At 50.5% G+C, this 15,554-nt stretch overlaps 1 long non-coding RNA gene across 1 annotated transcript in view; it reads right to left on the reverse strand.

Annotated features, from left to right (window-relative positions):
- Positions 1 to 15,185, reverse strand: part of LOC308186755 — a 292,627-nt gene extending 277,442 nt beyond the window's left edge. Inside the window, exon 1 of the long non-coding RNA XR_013944251.1 lies at positions 14,941 to 15,185. This is a non-coding gene — a long non-coding RNA (uncharacterized lncRNA). The remainder of the gene's footprint in view (positions 1 to 14,940) is intronic.
- Between the last annotated feature and the right edge of the window lie 369 nt (positions 15,186 to 15,554).

Here is a 15,554-nt window from a genome sequence, read left to right on the forward strand (position 1 = left end):
TGGCACCACTGGGGATGCAGTGCAGTGAGTCCAAAGACTTCACTGGCACCACTGGGGATGCAGTGCAGTGAGTCCAGAGAGTGCACTGGCACCACTGGGGATGCAGTGCAGTGAGTCCAGAGAGTGCACTGGCACCACTGGGGATGCACTACAGTGAGTCCAGAGAGTGCACTGGCACCACTGGGGATGCAGTGCAGTGAGTCCAGTGAGTGTACTGGCACCACTGGGGATGCACTTCAGTGAGCCCAGAGAGTGCACTGGCACCACTGAGAATGCACTTCAGTGAGTCCAGAGAGTGCACTGGCACCACTGGGGATGCAGTGCAGTGAATCCTGTGAGTACACTGGCACCACTGGGGATGCACCTCAGTGAGTCCAGAGAGTGCACTGGCACCACTGGTGATGCACTGCAGTGAGTCCAGAGAATGCACTCGCACCACTGGGGATGCAGTGCAGTGAGTCCAGAGAGTGCACTGGCACCACTGGAGATGCACTTCAGTGAGTGCAGAGACTGCACTGGCACCTCTGGGGATGCAGTGCAGTGAGTCCAGTGAGTGCACTGGCACCACTGGGGATGCACTTCAGTTTGTCCAGAGAGTGCACTGGCACCACTGGGGATGCAGTGCAGTGAGTCCAGAGAGTGCACTGGCACCACTGGGGATGCAGTGCAGTGAGTCCAGAGAGTGCACTGGCACCACTGGGCATGCAGTGCAGTGAATCCAGACAGTGCACTGGCACCACTGGGGATGCACTGCAGTGAGTCCAGAGAGTGCACTGGCACCACTGGGGTTGCACTGCACTGAGTCCAGAGAGTGCACTGGCACCACTGGGGATGCAGTGCAGTGAGTCCAGAGAGTGCACTGGCACCACTGGTGATGCAGTACAGTGAGTCCAGAGAGTGCACTGGCACCACTGGGGATGCACTGCAGTGAGTCCAGAGAGTGCACTGGCACCACTGGGGATGCACTACAGTGAGTCCAGAGATTGCACTGGCACCACTGGGGATGCAGTGCACTGAGTCCAGAGAGTGCACTGGCACCACTGGGGATGCAGTGCAGTGAGTCCAGAGAGTGCACTGGCACAACTGGGTATGCACTTCAGTGAGTCCAGAGAGTGCACTGACACCACTGGGGATGCAGTGCAGTGAGTCCAGAGATTGCACTGGCACCACTGGGGATGCAGTGCAGTGAGTCCAGAGAGTGCTCTGGCACCACTGGGGATGCACTGCAGTGAGTCCAGAGAGTACACTGGCACCACTGGGGATGCAGTGCAGTGAGTCCAGAGAGTGCACTGGCACCACTGGGGACGCAGTCCAGAGAGTGCACTGGCACCACTGGGGATGCAGTGCTGTGACTCCAGAGAGCGCACTGGCACCACTGGGGATGCAGTGCAGTCAGTCCAGTGAGTGCACTGGCACCACTGGGGGTGCAGTACAGTGAGTCCAGAGAGTGCACTGACACCACTGGGGATGCACTGCAGTGAGTCTAGACAGTGCACTGGCACCACCGGGGATGCAGTGCAGTGAGTCCAGAGACTGCACTGGCACCACTGGGGATGCACTGCAGTGAGACCAGAGAGTGCACTGGCACCACTGGGGATGCACTGCAGTGAGTCCAGAGAGTGCACTGGCACCACTGGGGATGCACTGCAGTTAGTCCAGAGAGTGCACTGTCACCACTGGGGATGCAGTACAGTGAGTCCACATAGTGCACTGGCACCAGTGGGGATGCAGTACAGTGAGTCCAGAGAGTGCACTGGCACCACTGGACATGCAGTGCAGTGAGTCCAGAGAGTGCACTGGCACCACTGGGGATGCACTTCAGTGACTCCACAGAGTGCACTGGCACCACTGGGGATGCAGTGCAGTGAGTCCAAAGACTTCACTGGCACCACTGGGGATGCAGTGCAGTGAGTCCAGAGAGTGCACTGGCACCACTGGGGATGCAGTGCAGTGAGTCCAGAGAGTGCACTGGCACCACTGGGGATGCACTACAGTGAGTCCAGAGAGTGCACTGGCACCACTGGGGATGCAGTGCAGTGAGTCCAGTGAGTGTACTGGCACCACTGGGGATGCACTTCAGTGAGCCCAGAGAGTGCACTGGCACCACTGAGAATGCACTTCAGTGAGTCCAGAGAGTGCACTGGCACCACTGGGGATGCAGTGCAGTGAATCCTGTGAGTACACTGGCACCACTGGGGATGCAGTGCAGTGAGTCCAGAGAGCTCACTGGCACCACTGGGGATGCACTGCAGTGAGTCCAGAGAGTGCACTGGCACCACTGGAGATGCAGTACAGTGAGTCCAGTGAATGCACTGGAACCACTGGGGATGCAGTGCAGTGAGTCCAGAGAGTGCACTGGCACCACTGGGGATGCACTGCAGTGAGTCCAGTGAGTGCACTGGTACCACTGGGCCTGCAGTGCAGTGAGTCCAGAGAGTACACTGGCACCACTGGGGATGCAGTGCAGTGAGTCCAGAGAGTGCACTGGCACCACTGATGATGCAGTACAGTGAGTCCAGTGAAGTGCACTGGCACTACTGGGGATGTAGTGCAGTGACTCGAGAGAGTGCACTGGCACCACTGGGGATGCAGTGCAGTGAGTACAGAGAGTGCACTGGCAGCAGTGGGGATGCAGTGCAGTGAGTCCAGAGAGTGCACTGGCACCACTGGGGATGCAGTGCAGTGAGTCCAGAGAGTGCACTGGCACCACTGGGGATGCAGTGCAGTGAGTACAGAGAGTGCTCTGGCAGCAGTGGGGATGCAGTGCTGTGAGTCCAGAGAGTGCACTGGCACCACTGGGGATGCAGTGCAGTGAGTCCAGAGACTTCACTGGCACCACTGGGAATGCAGTGCAGTGAGTGCAGAGAGTGCACTGGCACCACTGGGGATGCAGTGCAGTGAGTCCAGAGAGTGCACTGGCGCCACTGAGGATGCACTGCAGTGAGTCCAGAGAGTGCACTGGCACCACTGGGGATGCACTGCAGTGAGTCCAGAGAGTGCACTGGCACCACTGGGGATGCACTGCAGTGAGTCCAGAGAGTGCACTGGCACCACTGGGGATGCAGTGCAGTGAGTCCAGAGAGTGCACTGGCACCACTGGTGATGCAGTATAGTGAGTCCAGAGAGTGCACTGGCACCACTGGGGATGCAGTGCACTGAGTCCAGAGAGTGCACTGACACCACTGGGGATGTGGTGCAGTGAGTCCAGAGAGTGCACTGGCACCACTGGGGATGCAGTGCAGTGAGTCCAGAGAGTGCTCTGGCACCACTGGGGATGCAGTGCAGTGAGTCCAGAGACTGCACTGGCACAACTGCGGATGCACTGCAGTGAGTCCAGAGAGTGCACTGGCACCACTGGGGATGCACTGCAGTGAGTCCAGAGAGTGCACTGGCACCACTGGTGATGCAGTCCAGTGAGTCCAGTGAATGCACTGGCACCACTGGGGATGCTGTGCAGTGAGAGCAGAGAGTGCACTGGCACCACCTGTGATGCAGTACAGTGTGTCCAGTGAGTGCACTGGCACCACTGGGGATGCAGTGCTGTGACTCCGGAGAACGCACTGGCACCACTGGGGATGCAGTGTAGTCAGTCCAGTGAGTGCACTGGCACCACTGGGGATGCAGTGCAGTGAGTGCAGAGAGTGCAATGGCACCAATGGGGATGCACTTCAGTGAGTCCAGAGAGTGCACTGGCACCACTGGGGATGCAGTGCAGTGAGTCCAGAGATTGCACTGGCACCACTGGGGATGCAGTGCTGTGACTCCAGAGAGTGCACTGGCACCACTGGACATGCAGTGCAGTGAGTGCAGAGAGTGCACTGGCACCACTGGTGATGCACTTCAGTTTGTCCAGAGAGTGCACTGGCACCACTGGGGATGCAGTGCAGTGAGTCCAGAGAGTGCACTGGCACCACTGGGGATGCACTGCAGTGAGTCCAGAGAGTGCACTGGCACCACTGGGGATGCACTGCAGTGAGTCCAGAGAGTGCACTGGCACCACTGGGGATGCAGTGCAGTGAGTCCAGAGAGTGCACTGGCACCACTGGGGATGCACTGCAGTGAGTCCAGAGATTGCACTGACACCACTGGGGATGCAGTGCAGTGAGTCCAGAGAGTGCACTGGCACCACTGGGGATGCACTACAGTGAGTCCACAGAGTGCACTGGCACCGCTGGGGATGCTCTGCAGTGAGTCCAGAGATTGCACTGGCACCACTGGGGATGCAGTGCAGTGAGTGCAGAGAGTGCACTGGCACCACTGGGAATGCACTTCAGTGAGTTCAGAGAGTGCACTTGCACCACTGGGGATGGGTTTCAAGCCAACTGCATTAACCGCTCATGCTTCTTTCTTATGAGACGTTAGTAAACCAATTACATAGCCTTGTCAAGACTAAATCACAGGTAAAAATCCTGTACATCTCATGTGGCCAACCACTCCCAACTAGGATTCCAAGAACCAGGAGGTTCGGTGAAAATAGGGCTAGTGCTATTAGAGGGGTGATTATTAGGGTAAGCCCTAAGCTGTCTTTAATGGAGAAGTATGGGTGGAATGGGATTTTGTCGCAGTCTGATACGATTCCTAGTGGGTTATTTGAGCCTGATTCGTGTAGGAAGGTTAGGTGGACTAGGGTGATTCCTGCAATTAGGAAGGGCAGTAGGAAGTGGATGGCGAAGAATCGGGTTAAGGTTGGATTGTCTACTGAGAATCCTCCTCAGGCTCATTCTACTAGAGTTTGCCCAATGTATGGGATGGCTGAGAATAGGTTGGTGATTACGGTGGCCCCTCAGAATGACATTTGTCCTCATGGTAGGACATACCCTACGAAGGCAGTTGCTATTAGGGTGAGTAGGAGGATTACTCCTGTGTTTCAGGTTTCTTTGTATAGGTAGGAGCCGTAGTAGAGGCCTCGTCCGATGTGTAAGTAGATGCAGATAAAGAAGAGCGAAGCACCGTTGGCGTGGAGGTTGCGGATGAGCCATCCGTACTGGACGTCTCGGCATGTGTGAGCTACTGAGGAGAAGGCGAGTGAAGTGTCTGCGGTGTAGTGTATGGCTAGTAGCAGGCCTGTTAGGATTTGTGTGGCTAAGCAGATGGCTAGAAGGGAGCCGAAGTTTCATCAGGCAGAGATGTTGGAGGGGGCGGGTAGGTCGATTAGGGAGTTGTTGATTATTTTTAGTAGGGGATGGGATTTGCGGATGTTAGGGGCCATTAGTGAGTCTGTGTGTTATTAGGATTATTACCAGGATGGAGAGGGCGAAGGATCCTAGGTAGGCCTTAATTAGCCCTGTGTGTATTGAGGTTGCGGCTTTGCTTGCGGCTACTTGTAGTTCAGCAAGGCCCTCTGGCCCTATTTTTTTGAGTCAGGAGAGGTCGATCAAGTGTAGGGCAATGTTTTGTCCCTTTTCTAGTAGGTTTTTGGAGAAGAATCGGTGTACTAGGGGGTTGAAGTACCCTAATGCAGAGGAGAAGTTTATGAGGGGGTTTGGTTTGGGGTGAGTGAGGGTGTGTGTTATGTTCGATAGTTCTAGGGCTAGGATGATTCCTAGGATTGTTATGAGGATGGCAGCGGTTTTGGTGATAAGGGGTATGGTTATTGGGGGGGTTTTGGTTGGTGTGATGAAAGAGGTAATGATTATTCCTGCTGTAATGCTGCCTAGGGCGAGTCGGGTTAGGGGGGCGGTGATTAGTGGGTTGTTTTCGTTTATTGATACTATTGGGGGGATTCGGGTTTGTCCAGCTTGGACTAGGATGGTTATGCGGATGCTGTAGGTTGCGGTGAATGCTGTGGCTATAAGGGTTAGGAGTAGGGCTCAAGTATTTAGGTATGATGTGTTTAAGCTTTCGATGATGAGGTCTTTTGAGTAGAATCCGGCTAGGAATGGGGTTCCTATCAGCGCCAGGTTTCCGATGGTTAGGCAGGAAGTAGTGACTGGGAGTATTTTCTGTAGGCCTCCTATCTTTCGGATATCTTGTTCTCCGTTTAGGTTGTGGATGATAGACCCTGAGCATAGGAATAGTATGGCTTTAAAGAAGGCATGGGTTGAGATGTGTAGGAAGGCTAGTTGTGGGAGGTTTAGTCCGATAGTGACTATTATTAGTCCTAGTTGGCTGGATGTTGAGAAAGCAATGATTTTTTTGATGTCATTTTGGGTTAGGGCGCATGTGGCAGCGAATAGGGTTGATAGAGCACCTAGGCATAGGCAGGCAGTTAGGGCTATCTGGTTGGTGGCTAGCAGGGGGTGCATGCGGATGAGCAGGAAGATTCCGGCTACTACTATGGTACTGGAGTGCAGTAGGGCTGATACTGGGGTGGGGCCTTCTATTGCTGCGGGCAGTCATGGGTGGAGTCCAAATTGGGCGGATTTTCCTGCGGCTGCGAGGATTAATCCTATGAGGGGGAGGATTGGGGTTTGGTGGGGGTGTACGGCTTGTTGGATCTCTCAGGTGTTGAATGTTGAAGCTAGTCATGCTATGCTCAGGGTCAGTCCGACGTCTCCGATTCGGTTGTAGATTACGGCTTGTAGGGCGGCGGTGTTGGCATCTGCTCGGCCTTGTCATCAGCCGATGAGAAGGAAGGACATGATTCGTACTCCTTCCCAGCCTACGAATAGGAGGAATATGTTGTTTGCGGTTGTTAGGAGGAGTATGGCGACTAGGAATGTCAGTAGGTAGGTGAAAAATTTTGTTACGTATGGCTCTGAGGCCATGTATCATATGGCGAATTGTAGGATTGATCATGTTACAAATAGGGCGATTGGAAGAAATGTTATTGAGTATTGGTCTATTTTTAGGCTCAGGGGGATTTTAAAGTTTATAATGAATTTTCACTCCCAGTGGCAGGTGACAGATTCTATTCCCGAGTAGATGAATGCGGTTGTAGGGGCTAGGCTAATTAGGAATGCGGTTTTAACAGCGCGGGTGGTGGCTTGTGGGGTGTTTTTAAAGTTTTTAAATAGAAATGGCAGGATGATTGGGGTTAGGAGGATTGTCAGCGTGAGTAGTGTGAGGGAGTTGATTAGTAGTGTGGGGTTCACTCCTTTTACTTGGATTTGCACCAAGATGGGTGGTTCCTAAGACCAGTGGATTGCTGTTATCCTTTAAAAGTAAGGGGGCTGAGGTTTTAGGCTCAGATGTAAGAGTTAGCAGCTCTTGTTGGTTAAACCCTCCCCTCGGCAGGTAAGAAGGTTTGAACTTCTATTCTTAGAATCACAGTCTAATGTTTGGTTTAAACTATACTTGCATGAGGGGATTCCGGAGATCAGTTCGGGTTTGAGGATTAGGAGGAATATTGGGATAATGTGGAGTGTTATGAGCAGGTGTTCTCGCGTGGTTGAGTTTTGCATAGATGTGATGTGGGAGGGGATTGAGCCTCGTTGGGTCATTAGTAGTATGAATAAGGTGTAGGAGGCGGTTAGTAGGGTTGCGATTCCTGTTAGGATGATCGTGAAGGCAGATCAGTTGAATAAGGTGATTATAATGGTTAGCTCTGCTATGAGGTTTGTTGTTGGGGGTAAGGCTATGTTTGTTAGATTGGCCAGCAATCATCAGGTAGCTATGAGTGGTAGGAGAGGTTGTAGGCCTCGTGTGAGTAGTAGAATTCGGCTGTGCGTACGTTCATAGTTTGTGTTGGCTAGGCAGAATAGTATGGAGGAAGTTAGTCCATGGGAAATTATTAGGATCATTGCCCCTGAGAATGATCAGTGGGTTTGGATTATTCCTGCGGCGATAACTAGGCCTATGTGGCTAACGGATGAATAAGCGATTAGTGATTTTAGGTCTGTCTGTCGTAGGCAGATTGAGCTAGTCATTAGGGCGCCTCATAGGGCCAGGGTTAGGAAGGGGTAGTGCAGGAGGTTGGACAGTGGGCCCATAAATAGAGTGACTCGTATAATTCCGTATCCTCCTAGCTTTAGTAGTAGGGCGGCGAGGAGTATTGAGCCTGCGATGGGTGCTTCTACGTGGGCTTTTGGCAGTCAGAGGTGTAGGCCGTATAGTGGGGCTTTTACTATGAATGCTATGAGCAGTGCTAGACCTGATAGTATTCCTGTCCATGAGGTGGATAGGGTTGGGTGGGTTAGTTGTAGGGTTGGCAGGTGCAGGGTGCCAATTTTCACGTATAGGTGTATGATTGTGATTAGCAGGGGTAGAGAGCTTACTAGCGTGTAGAATAGCAGGTAGATGCCAGCGCTTAGGCGTTCTGGTTGGTTCCCCCATCGGGTGATTAAGATTAGGGTGGGAATGAGGGTTGCTTCAAATGAGATGTAAAATAGTGCTAGTTCTGTGGTGGAAAAGGCTAGTAGGATGAATGGCTGGACTGCGACTAAGGTTGAGATAAAGATTCGTTTGCGTTGTAGGGGTTCTTGTTGCAGGTGGTTTTGGCTTGCTATGATTATGAGTGGGAGTAGTCAGCAGGATAGTACTAGGAGGGGGGATGAGATTTGGTCAATTCCTGTTCAGTTGGATAAAAATTTGTAGGGGTAGTAGGTTGGGATTAATCACTGTAGGCTTAGGGCAGCGATTAGGAGGCTGTATAAGGTGGTGTTAGTCCATAGAAATTTTGGTGGAGACAGCAGGGCTGTTGGAAGAAGTATGATTGTGGGTAGGATGATTTTTAGCATTGCAGGAGGTTTAGGTTGTGTAGATGGTCGGAGCCATGTGTGCGGGTGGAGGCTACTAGGATGGCCAGGCCTGTGCCCGCCTCACACGCTGAGAAGGTTAGCATGAGAATTGGTACCATGGTGAATGAGGAGACTTGGTTTTCGATGGATCATATTGATAGGCCTACGAATATCGATAATATTATGCTTTCAAGGCATAGTAGGGCGGATACTAGGTGGGTTCGGTGGAAGGCTAGTCCTAGTCCGCTGAAAATGAAGGCTGAGTAGAAGCTTAAATGTAGGGGCGACATAAGAAAGTTACAGGGTTGGCTGTAATCTGCTGGGTCGAAACCAGCTATCTTTTTGGTTAGACTAACTTTCTGTTATTCTGCTCATTCTAGGCCCCCTTGAATTCACTCGTAGGCCAGTCCGAGTGTTAGGAGAAGGAGGATCGCTACAGTTCAGGTGAGGGTCATTAGGGGGGATTGGAGTTGGACGGCTCATGGCAGGGGGAGTAGGAGGGCGATTTCTAGGTCGAATAGGATGAACAGGATGGCTACTGAGGAAGAATCGGACTGAGAATGGTAATCGAGCAGATCCAAGTGGGTCGAATCCACATTCGTACGGTGAGAGTTTCTCTGAGTCGGGGTTTATTTGGGCGAGTCAGAAGTTTAATGCGGTTAGGGCGGCGCTTAGGATTGATGATAGGGCGAATATGAACATGAGTGCGTTCATTGCTCTCCTCTGGGTTTATACCAGATTCTAGAGATTGGAAGTCAATTGTAATTAATATACTAGAAGAGCAAGATCCTCATCAGTAGATGGTTATGTAGAGGAATAGTCAGATGACGTCTACGAAGTGTCAGTATCAGGCTGCTGCCTCGAATCCGAAGTGGTGGTCTGATGTAAAGTGGAACTTGATCAGTCGGAAGAGGCAGACGGTCAGGAAGGAGGATCCGATGATTACGTGGAGTCCGTGGAATCCAGTGGCAACGAAGAAGGTAGATCCGTAGACGCTATCGGCGATTGAGAATGGGGCTTCGTGGTATTCTATTGCTTGTAGGGCTGTGAAGTAGAATCCCAGGAGGATCGTTAGGGTTAGGGCGTGGATGGCGTGTTTTCGGTTTCCTTCTGTGATGCTGTGATGGGCTCACGTTACGGTAACGCCTGAGGCTAGTAGGATGGCTGTGTTTAGTAGGGGGACTTCTATCGGGTTGAGTGGTTTAATTCCTGTTGGGGGTCATTGGCCTCCTAGTTCTGGGGTTGGGGCCAGGCTCGAGTGGAAGAACGCTCAGAAGAACCCTAAGAAGAAGAATGCTTCGGATGTGATGAAAAGGATTATGCCGTATCGTAGGCCTTTTTGGACTGTGGGAGTGTGATGGCCTTGGAAGGTGCTTTCTCGTACAATGTCTCGTCATCATTGGAGTATTACTAGGAGTATTGAGATGAGGCCTAGGGTTAGTAGTATGGATGAGTTGTAGTGGAATCACATGATTAATCCTGAGGTTGTGAGTAGGGCGGCGGCTGCCCCGAAGATTGGTCAAGGGCTTGGGTCAGCTATGTGGTATGAGTGTGCTTGGTGTGCCATTAGATGTTTTCTTGTAAGTATAGGCTTAGAAGGAGCACGAAGACGTAGGCCTGGATTATGGCTACTGCTACTTCTAGGATGGTTAGGAGTAGTAGGATGATTATTGTTAGGATGGATACTGCAGGAAGGGTGGGTATTAATGCAATGGAGGCTGTAGAGATGAGTTGGATGAGTAAGTGTCCTGCTGTAAGGTTGGCTGTAAGGCGGACTCCGAGGGCTAGGGGGCGGATTAGTAGGCTGGTTGTTTCGATCAGGATTAGTGCGGGGATTAGGGGTGTAGGGGTACCTTCGGGTAATAGGTGGGCTAAAGAGGCTGATGGTTGGTTTCGTAGGCCTGTTAGTAGTGTGGCGAGCCATAGTGGGAAGGCTAGGGCTATGTTCATAGATAGTTGGGTGGTTGGGGTGAATGTATATGGAAGGAGGCCTAGAAGGTTGATTGTAAGAAGTATGATTATTAGGGATGTAAATATTATGGCTCATTTGTGGCCATTTTTGTTGAGTGGGACTATTAGTTGTTTTGTGATTAGGTGAAGGAGTCATGTTTGGATAGTAGAAAGGCGGTTGTTGATTCATCGGTTGTTTGGGGACGGGAATAGTAGGGCTGGGAAGAGTAGGGATAGTAGGATTAAGGGGATGCCAAATAGATTGGGGCTGGAAAATTGGTCAAAGAAGCTTAGGTTCATGGTCAGGATCATGGTGTGGGTTTGGTAGTGAGGGAGGTCTTATTTGATGGGGGGTTGGTTGTGGTGAAGGCTAGTAGTTTTGGTTGGATGAGGAGTGCTAGGGTTAATCAGGTTATAATTATGATTGAAAATCATGGTGCGGGGTTAAGCTGTGGCATATCATTAAGGAGGGGGAAGTCCCTCTTTGGCTAGCTTAAAAGGCTAGTGCTCTTGCATAGCTTCTTAATGATTAGGATGATGATAGAAGGGACGATCAGGCCTCGAAATGTGGGAGTGGGGTTGATTCTACTACAATGGGTATGTAGCTGTGATTAGCCCCGCAAATTTCTGAGCATTGTCCGTAAAAAATCCCAGGCCGGGTGGTAATGAATGAAGTTTGGTTTAGTCGGCCTGGGATTGCGTCTGTTTTAACTCCGAGCGTTGGGACTGCTCAGGAGTGGAGTACGTCTCCTGCAGTAATGATCACGCGGATGGGGGATTCTATTGGGATAACTACGCGGTGGTCAACTTCTAGCAGTCGGAAGTGGCCGTTGGGTAAGTCTGGGGTGGGCACTATGTAGGAGTCGAATGATAGGTCTTTGAAGTCTGTGTATTCGTAGCTTCAGTATCATTGGTGGCCGATGGCTTTTAGGGTGAGGTCTGGTTCATCGATTTTGTCCATTATGTAGAGGATTTGTAGGGATGGGAGGGCGAGGAGTACCAGGACGATAGCAGGTAGGATTGTCCAGATCAGCTCTACTTCTTGGGCGTCTACAGCATTGGACGAGAGTTTTTCTGTTAGTATGTGGGCTAAAAGGTAGAGAACTAGGCTGCAGATAGCTAGGGCAACGATTAGGGCGTGGTCGTGGAATTCAACGAGTTCTTCTATGATGGGTGATGAGGCGTCTTGGAATCCTAGTTGGGAGTGGTTGGCCACATGAGATGTACAGGATTTTTACCTGTGATTTAGTCTTGACAAGGCTATGTAATTGGTTTACTAACGTCTCATAAGAAAGAAGCATGAGCGGTTAATGCAGTTGGCTTGAAACCAGCATGTGAGGGTTCGATTCCTTCCTTTCTTGTACTTGGACGAAGGCCGGTTCCTCGAAAGTATGGTATGGGGGAGGGCAGCCGTGGATTCATTCAACGTTTGTGGTAGTTAGTTCTGGTTGTAGGACTTTTCGTTTGGCCGAAAAGGCTTCTCAGATGATGAATATTAGTATGATTACGGCTACTATTGAGATTAGGGAGCCGATGGAGGAAATGGTGTTTCATAGTGTGTAGGCGTCGGGATAGTCCGAGTATCGTCGGGGTATTCCTGCTAGGCCTAGGAAGTGCTGGGGGAAGAACGTTAGGTTTACTCCTGTAAATATTACCCCGAAGTGGGCTTTTGCTCATGTTTGGTGTAGGGTAAACCCAGTGAGTAGTGGGAATCAGTGAGTAAATCCTGCTAGAATGGCAAAGACGGCGCCTATGGATAGGACGTAGTGGAAGTGGGCAACTACGTAGTACGTGTCGTGCAGGGCGATGTCTAGGGAAGAGTTTGCAAGAACGATTCCTGTTAATCCTCCGATGGTAAATAGGAAGATAAATCCTAGAGCTCATAGTATTGGGGGGGTCTCATTTGATTGTTCCTCCGTGCAGGGTGGCTAGTCAGCTAAATACTTTGATTCCGGTAGGGATGGCAATGATTATAGTGGCTGATGTAAAGTAGGCTCGGGTATCAACGTCTATTCCTACTGTAAACATGTGGTGAGCTCAGACGATGAATCCTAGGAAGCCGATGGATAGTATGGCTCAGACTATTCCCATGTAGCCGAAGGGCTCCTTTTTGCCTGAGTAGTACGTGACTACGTGTGAGATGATTCCAAACCCCGGTAGGATCAGAATATAGACTTCTGGGTGTCCGAAGAATCAGAATAGGTGTTGGTACAGGATTGGGTCTCCTCCTCCAGCGGGGTCGAAGAATGTGGTGTTTAGGTTTCGATCAGTTAGTAATATTGTAATACCGGCGGCGAGTACGGGGAGTGATAGAAGGAGTAGGATGGCGGTAATTAGTACGGATCAGACAAATAGTGGGGTTTGGTATTGTGAGAGTGCGGGGGGTTTTATGTTGATGGCTGTGGTGATAAAGTTGATGGCCCCAAGGATGGAGGAGATACCGGCTAAGTGGAGTGAGAAGATAGCCAGGTCTACTGAAGCTCCGGCGTGGGCAAGGTCACCTGCTAGGGGAGGGTAGACAGTTCAGCCTGTGCCGGCGCCAGCTTCTACAGTGGATGAGGCTAGTAGGAGGAGGAATGATGGGGGGAGGAGTCAAAAGCTTATGTTGTTTATTCGCGGGAATGCTATGTCGGGGGCACCGATTATGAGGGGGACTAATCAGTTGCCGAATCCTCCGATCATGATGGGTATGACTATAAAGAAGATTATTACAAAGGCGTGAGCGGTAACGATTACATTGTAAATTTGGTCGTCGCCTAGGAGAGTTCCTGGTTGTCCTAGTTCTGCGCGGATTAATAGGCTGAGTGCGGTGCCGACTATTCCTGCTCACGCCCCGAAGATGAGGTACAGGGTGCCAATATCCTTATGGTTAGTGGAAAATAGTCATCGGTTGATGAAGGTGACGGGTAAGATGGCTGAGTGTTGAAGCGTTAGGCTGTAGTCCTTTTTACAGAGGTTTAATTCCTCTTCTTATCGGCTCTGTAGTGAAATTCATGTTGAGTTGCAAGCTCATCGATGCGCACTAGGGTGCGTCAGGGTCTTTGTAGGCAGAAGCCAATTGGTTTAGGCATTTAGCTGTTAACTAGAGTTTTGTGGGATCGAAGCCCATCTGTCTAGGGAGGCTTTAGCTTAATTAAAGCGTCTGACTTGCATTCAGAAGATACAGGTTAATATTCTGTAAGTCTTAATGTGCAGAAACTAAGAGGGTTTAACTCTTATTTAAGGCTTTGAAGGCCTTCGGTTTGGGGTGTTATCCTAAGTTTCTAGACAATGGCATGTATTATTGGGGACAGGGGAAGTAAGAGGATTGATAGTGAGGCAAGGACCGCAGTAGGTGTGCTTGGGGCTTTGCTAGTGTATCATTGTTTTATGTGGTTAGAGGAGTTGGGGGGAAGGGTAATTGTTGAGTGGTATGCGAGGCGTAGGTAGAAGAAGAGGCTGAGCAGTGATAGCATGGCAATTGCCATGGCTGCTGGTGTTATTTCCTGTTTAGTTAGTTCTTGGATGATAAGTCACTTTGGTATAAAGCCTGTTAATGGGGGGAGGCCTGCTAGGGATAAAAGTACTAGTATTAGGGTGGCGTTTAGCACTGGGGTTTTTGTTCATGAGGTTGTGATCATGGATAGGTTAAGGGCTTTGATTTTGTTAAGGGCTAGGAATACGGCTGATGTTATGATTGTGTATAGGTAGAAGGTAAGTAAGGCCAATTTGGGGCTGTAAACTAGGATGATGGCGATTCAGCCTAAGTGGGAGATGGACGAGAAGGCTAGGATTTTGCGTGTTTGTGTTTGGTTCAGTCCTATTCAGCCTCCTAGTGCTGTTGAGGCTAGGGCCATGGCGGTGAGTAGAGCTGGGTCGAGGGATTTGGATGTTAGTAGGAGCAGGGTTAGTGGGGGGAATTTTATGAGGGTCGAGAGTAGCAGGGCTGTTATTAGTGGCGATCCTTGTAGTACTTCTGGGAATCAGAAGTGAAATGGCACTAGGCCCAGTTTAATAGCGATTGCTGCTGTCAGTAGTAGACAGGAGGTTGGGTGGTTTATTTGTGTGATGTCTCATTGGCCGGTGACTCAGGCATTGGTTATGCTAGAGAATAGGACCAGGGCGGAAGCAGCTGCTTGGGTTAGGAAGTATTTCGTTGCGGCTTCTACTGCTCGTGGGTGGTGGGATTTGGCAATTAGGGGAATGATGGCTAGTGCGTTGATCTCCAGTCCTGTCCAGGCCAGAACTCAGTGGTTGCTGGAAATTGTGATTGTGGTGCCCAAGATGAGGCTGAAGGTTATGATTGGGGTCGCGTAAGGGTTCATTAGTAGAGGAGGGGGTTAAACCATCATTTTCGGGGTATGGGCCCGATAGCTTGATTAGCTGACTCTACTAGAAAATAATATAAGGGAAGTATGGAGAATTTTGATTTCTCTTGTGTGGGTTCAATTCCTACTTTTCTAAGGTCAACAGGAAATGAGAGGGCTGTTATACCTCTATGTTCACTTTATCATAGTGACCCTTTGTAGTTCAGGCACATTTCCTTATGTAAGGAGGTAGGCCTGCATAGCAGATAGGTATGCTGATGTGTCAGAGGCACAGAGCTAGTGTGAGGGGTAGGAAGTTTTTTCATAGTAGGTGCATTAGTTGGTCATATCGGAATCGTGGGTATGAAGCTCGGACCCATAAGAAACCAGAAGATAGTAGGAGGACTTTTGTGGCTAGGATGACGGGGAATAGTTCTGTGGGTGGCCCTAGGGCGCTTGGGTTTAGGAATATGATGGCTGTAAGTGTATTTATTAGCATAATGTTCGCATATTCAGCTAGGAAGAATAAGGCGAAGGGTCCTGCGGCGTATTCAACGTTAAACCCTGAGACTAGCTCAGATTCACCCTCTGTGAGGTCAAAAGGAGCTCGGTTTGTCTCTGCTAGGGTGGATACGTATCATATTATTGCTAGGGGTCATGAGGAGAAAATGAAGTATAGAGGCTCCTGTGCGACGGCAAA

Source organism: Anser brachyrhynchus (genome assembly GCF_964034855.1).
Source record: "Anser brachyrhynchus genome assembly, contig: SCAFFOLD_47, whole genome shotgun sequence".
Classification (NCBI taxonomy): Eukaryota; Metazoa; Chordata; class Aves; order Anseriformes; family Anatidae; genus Anser; species Anser brachyrhynchus.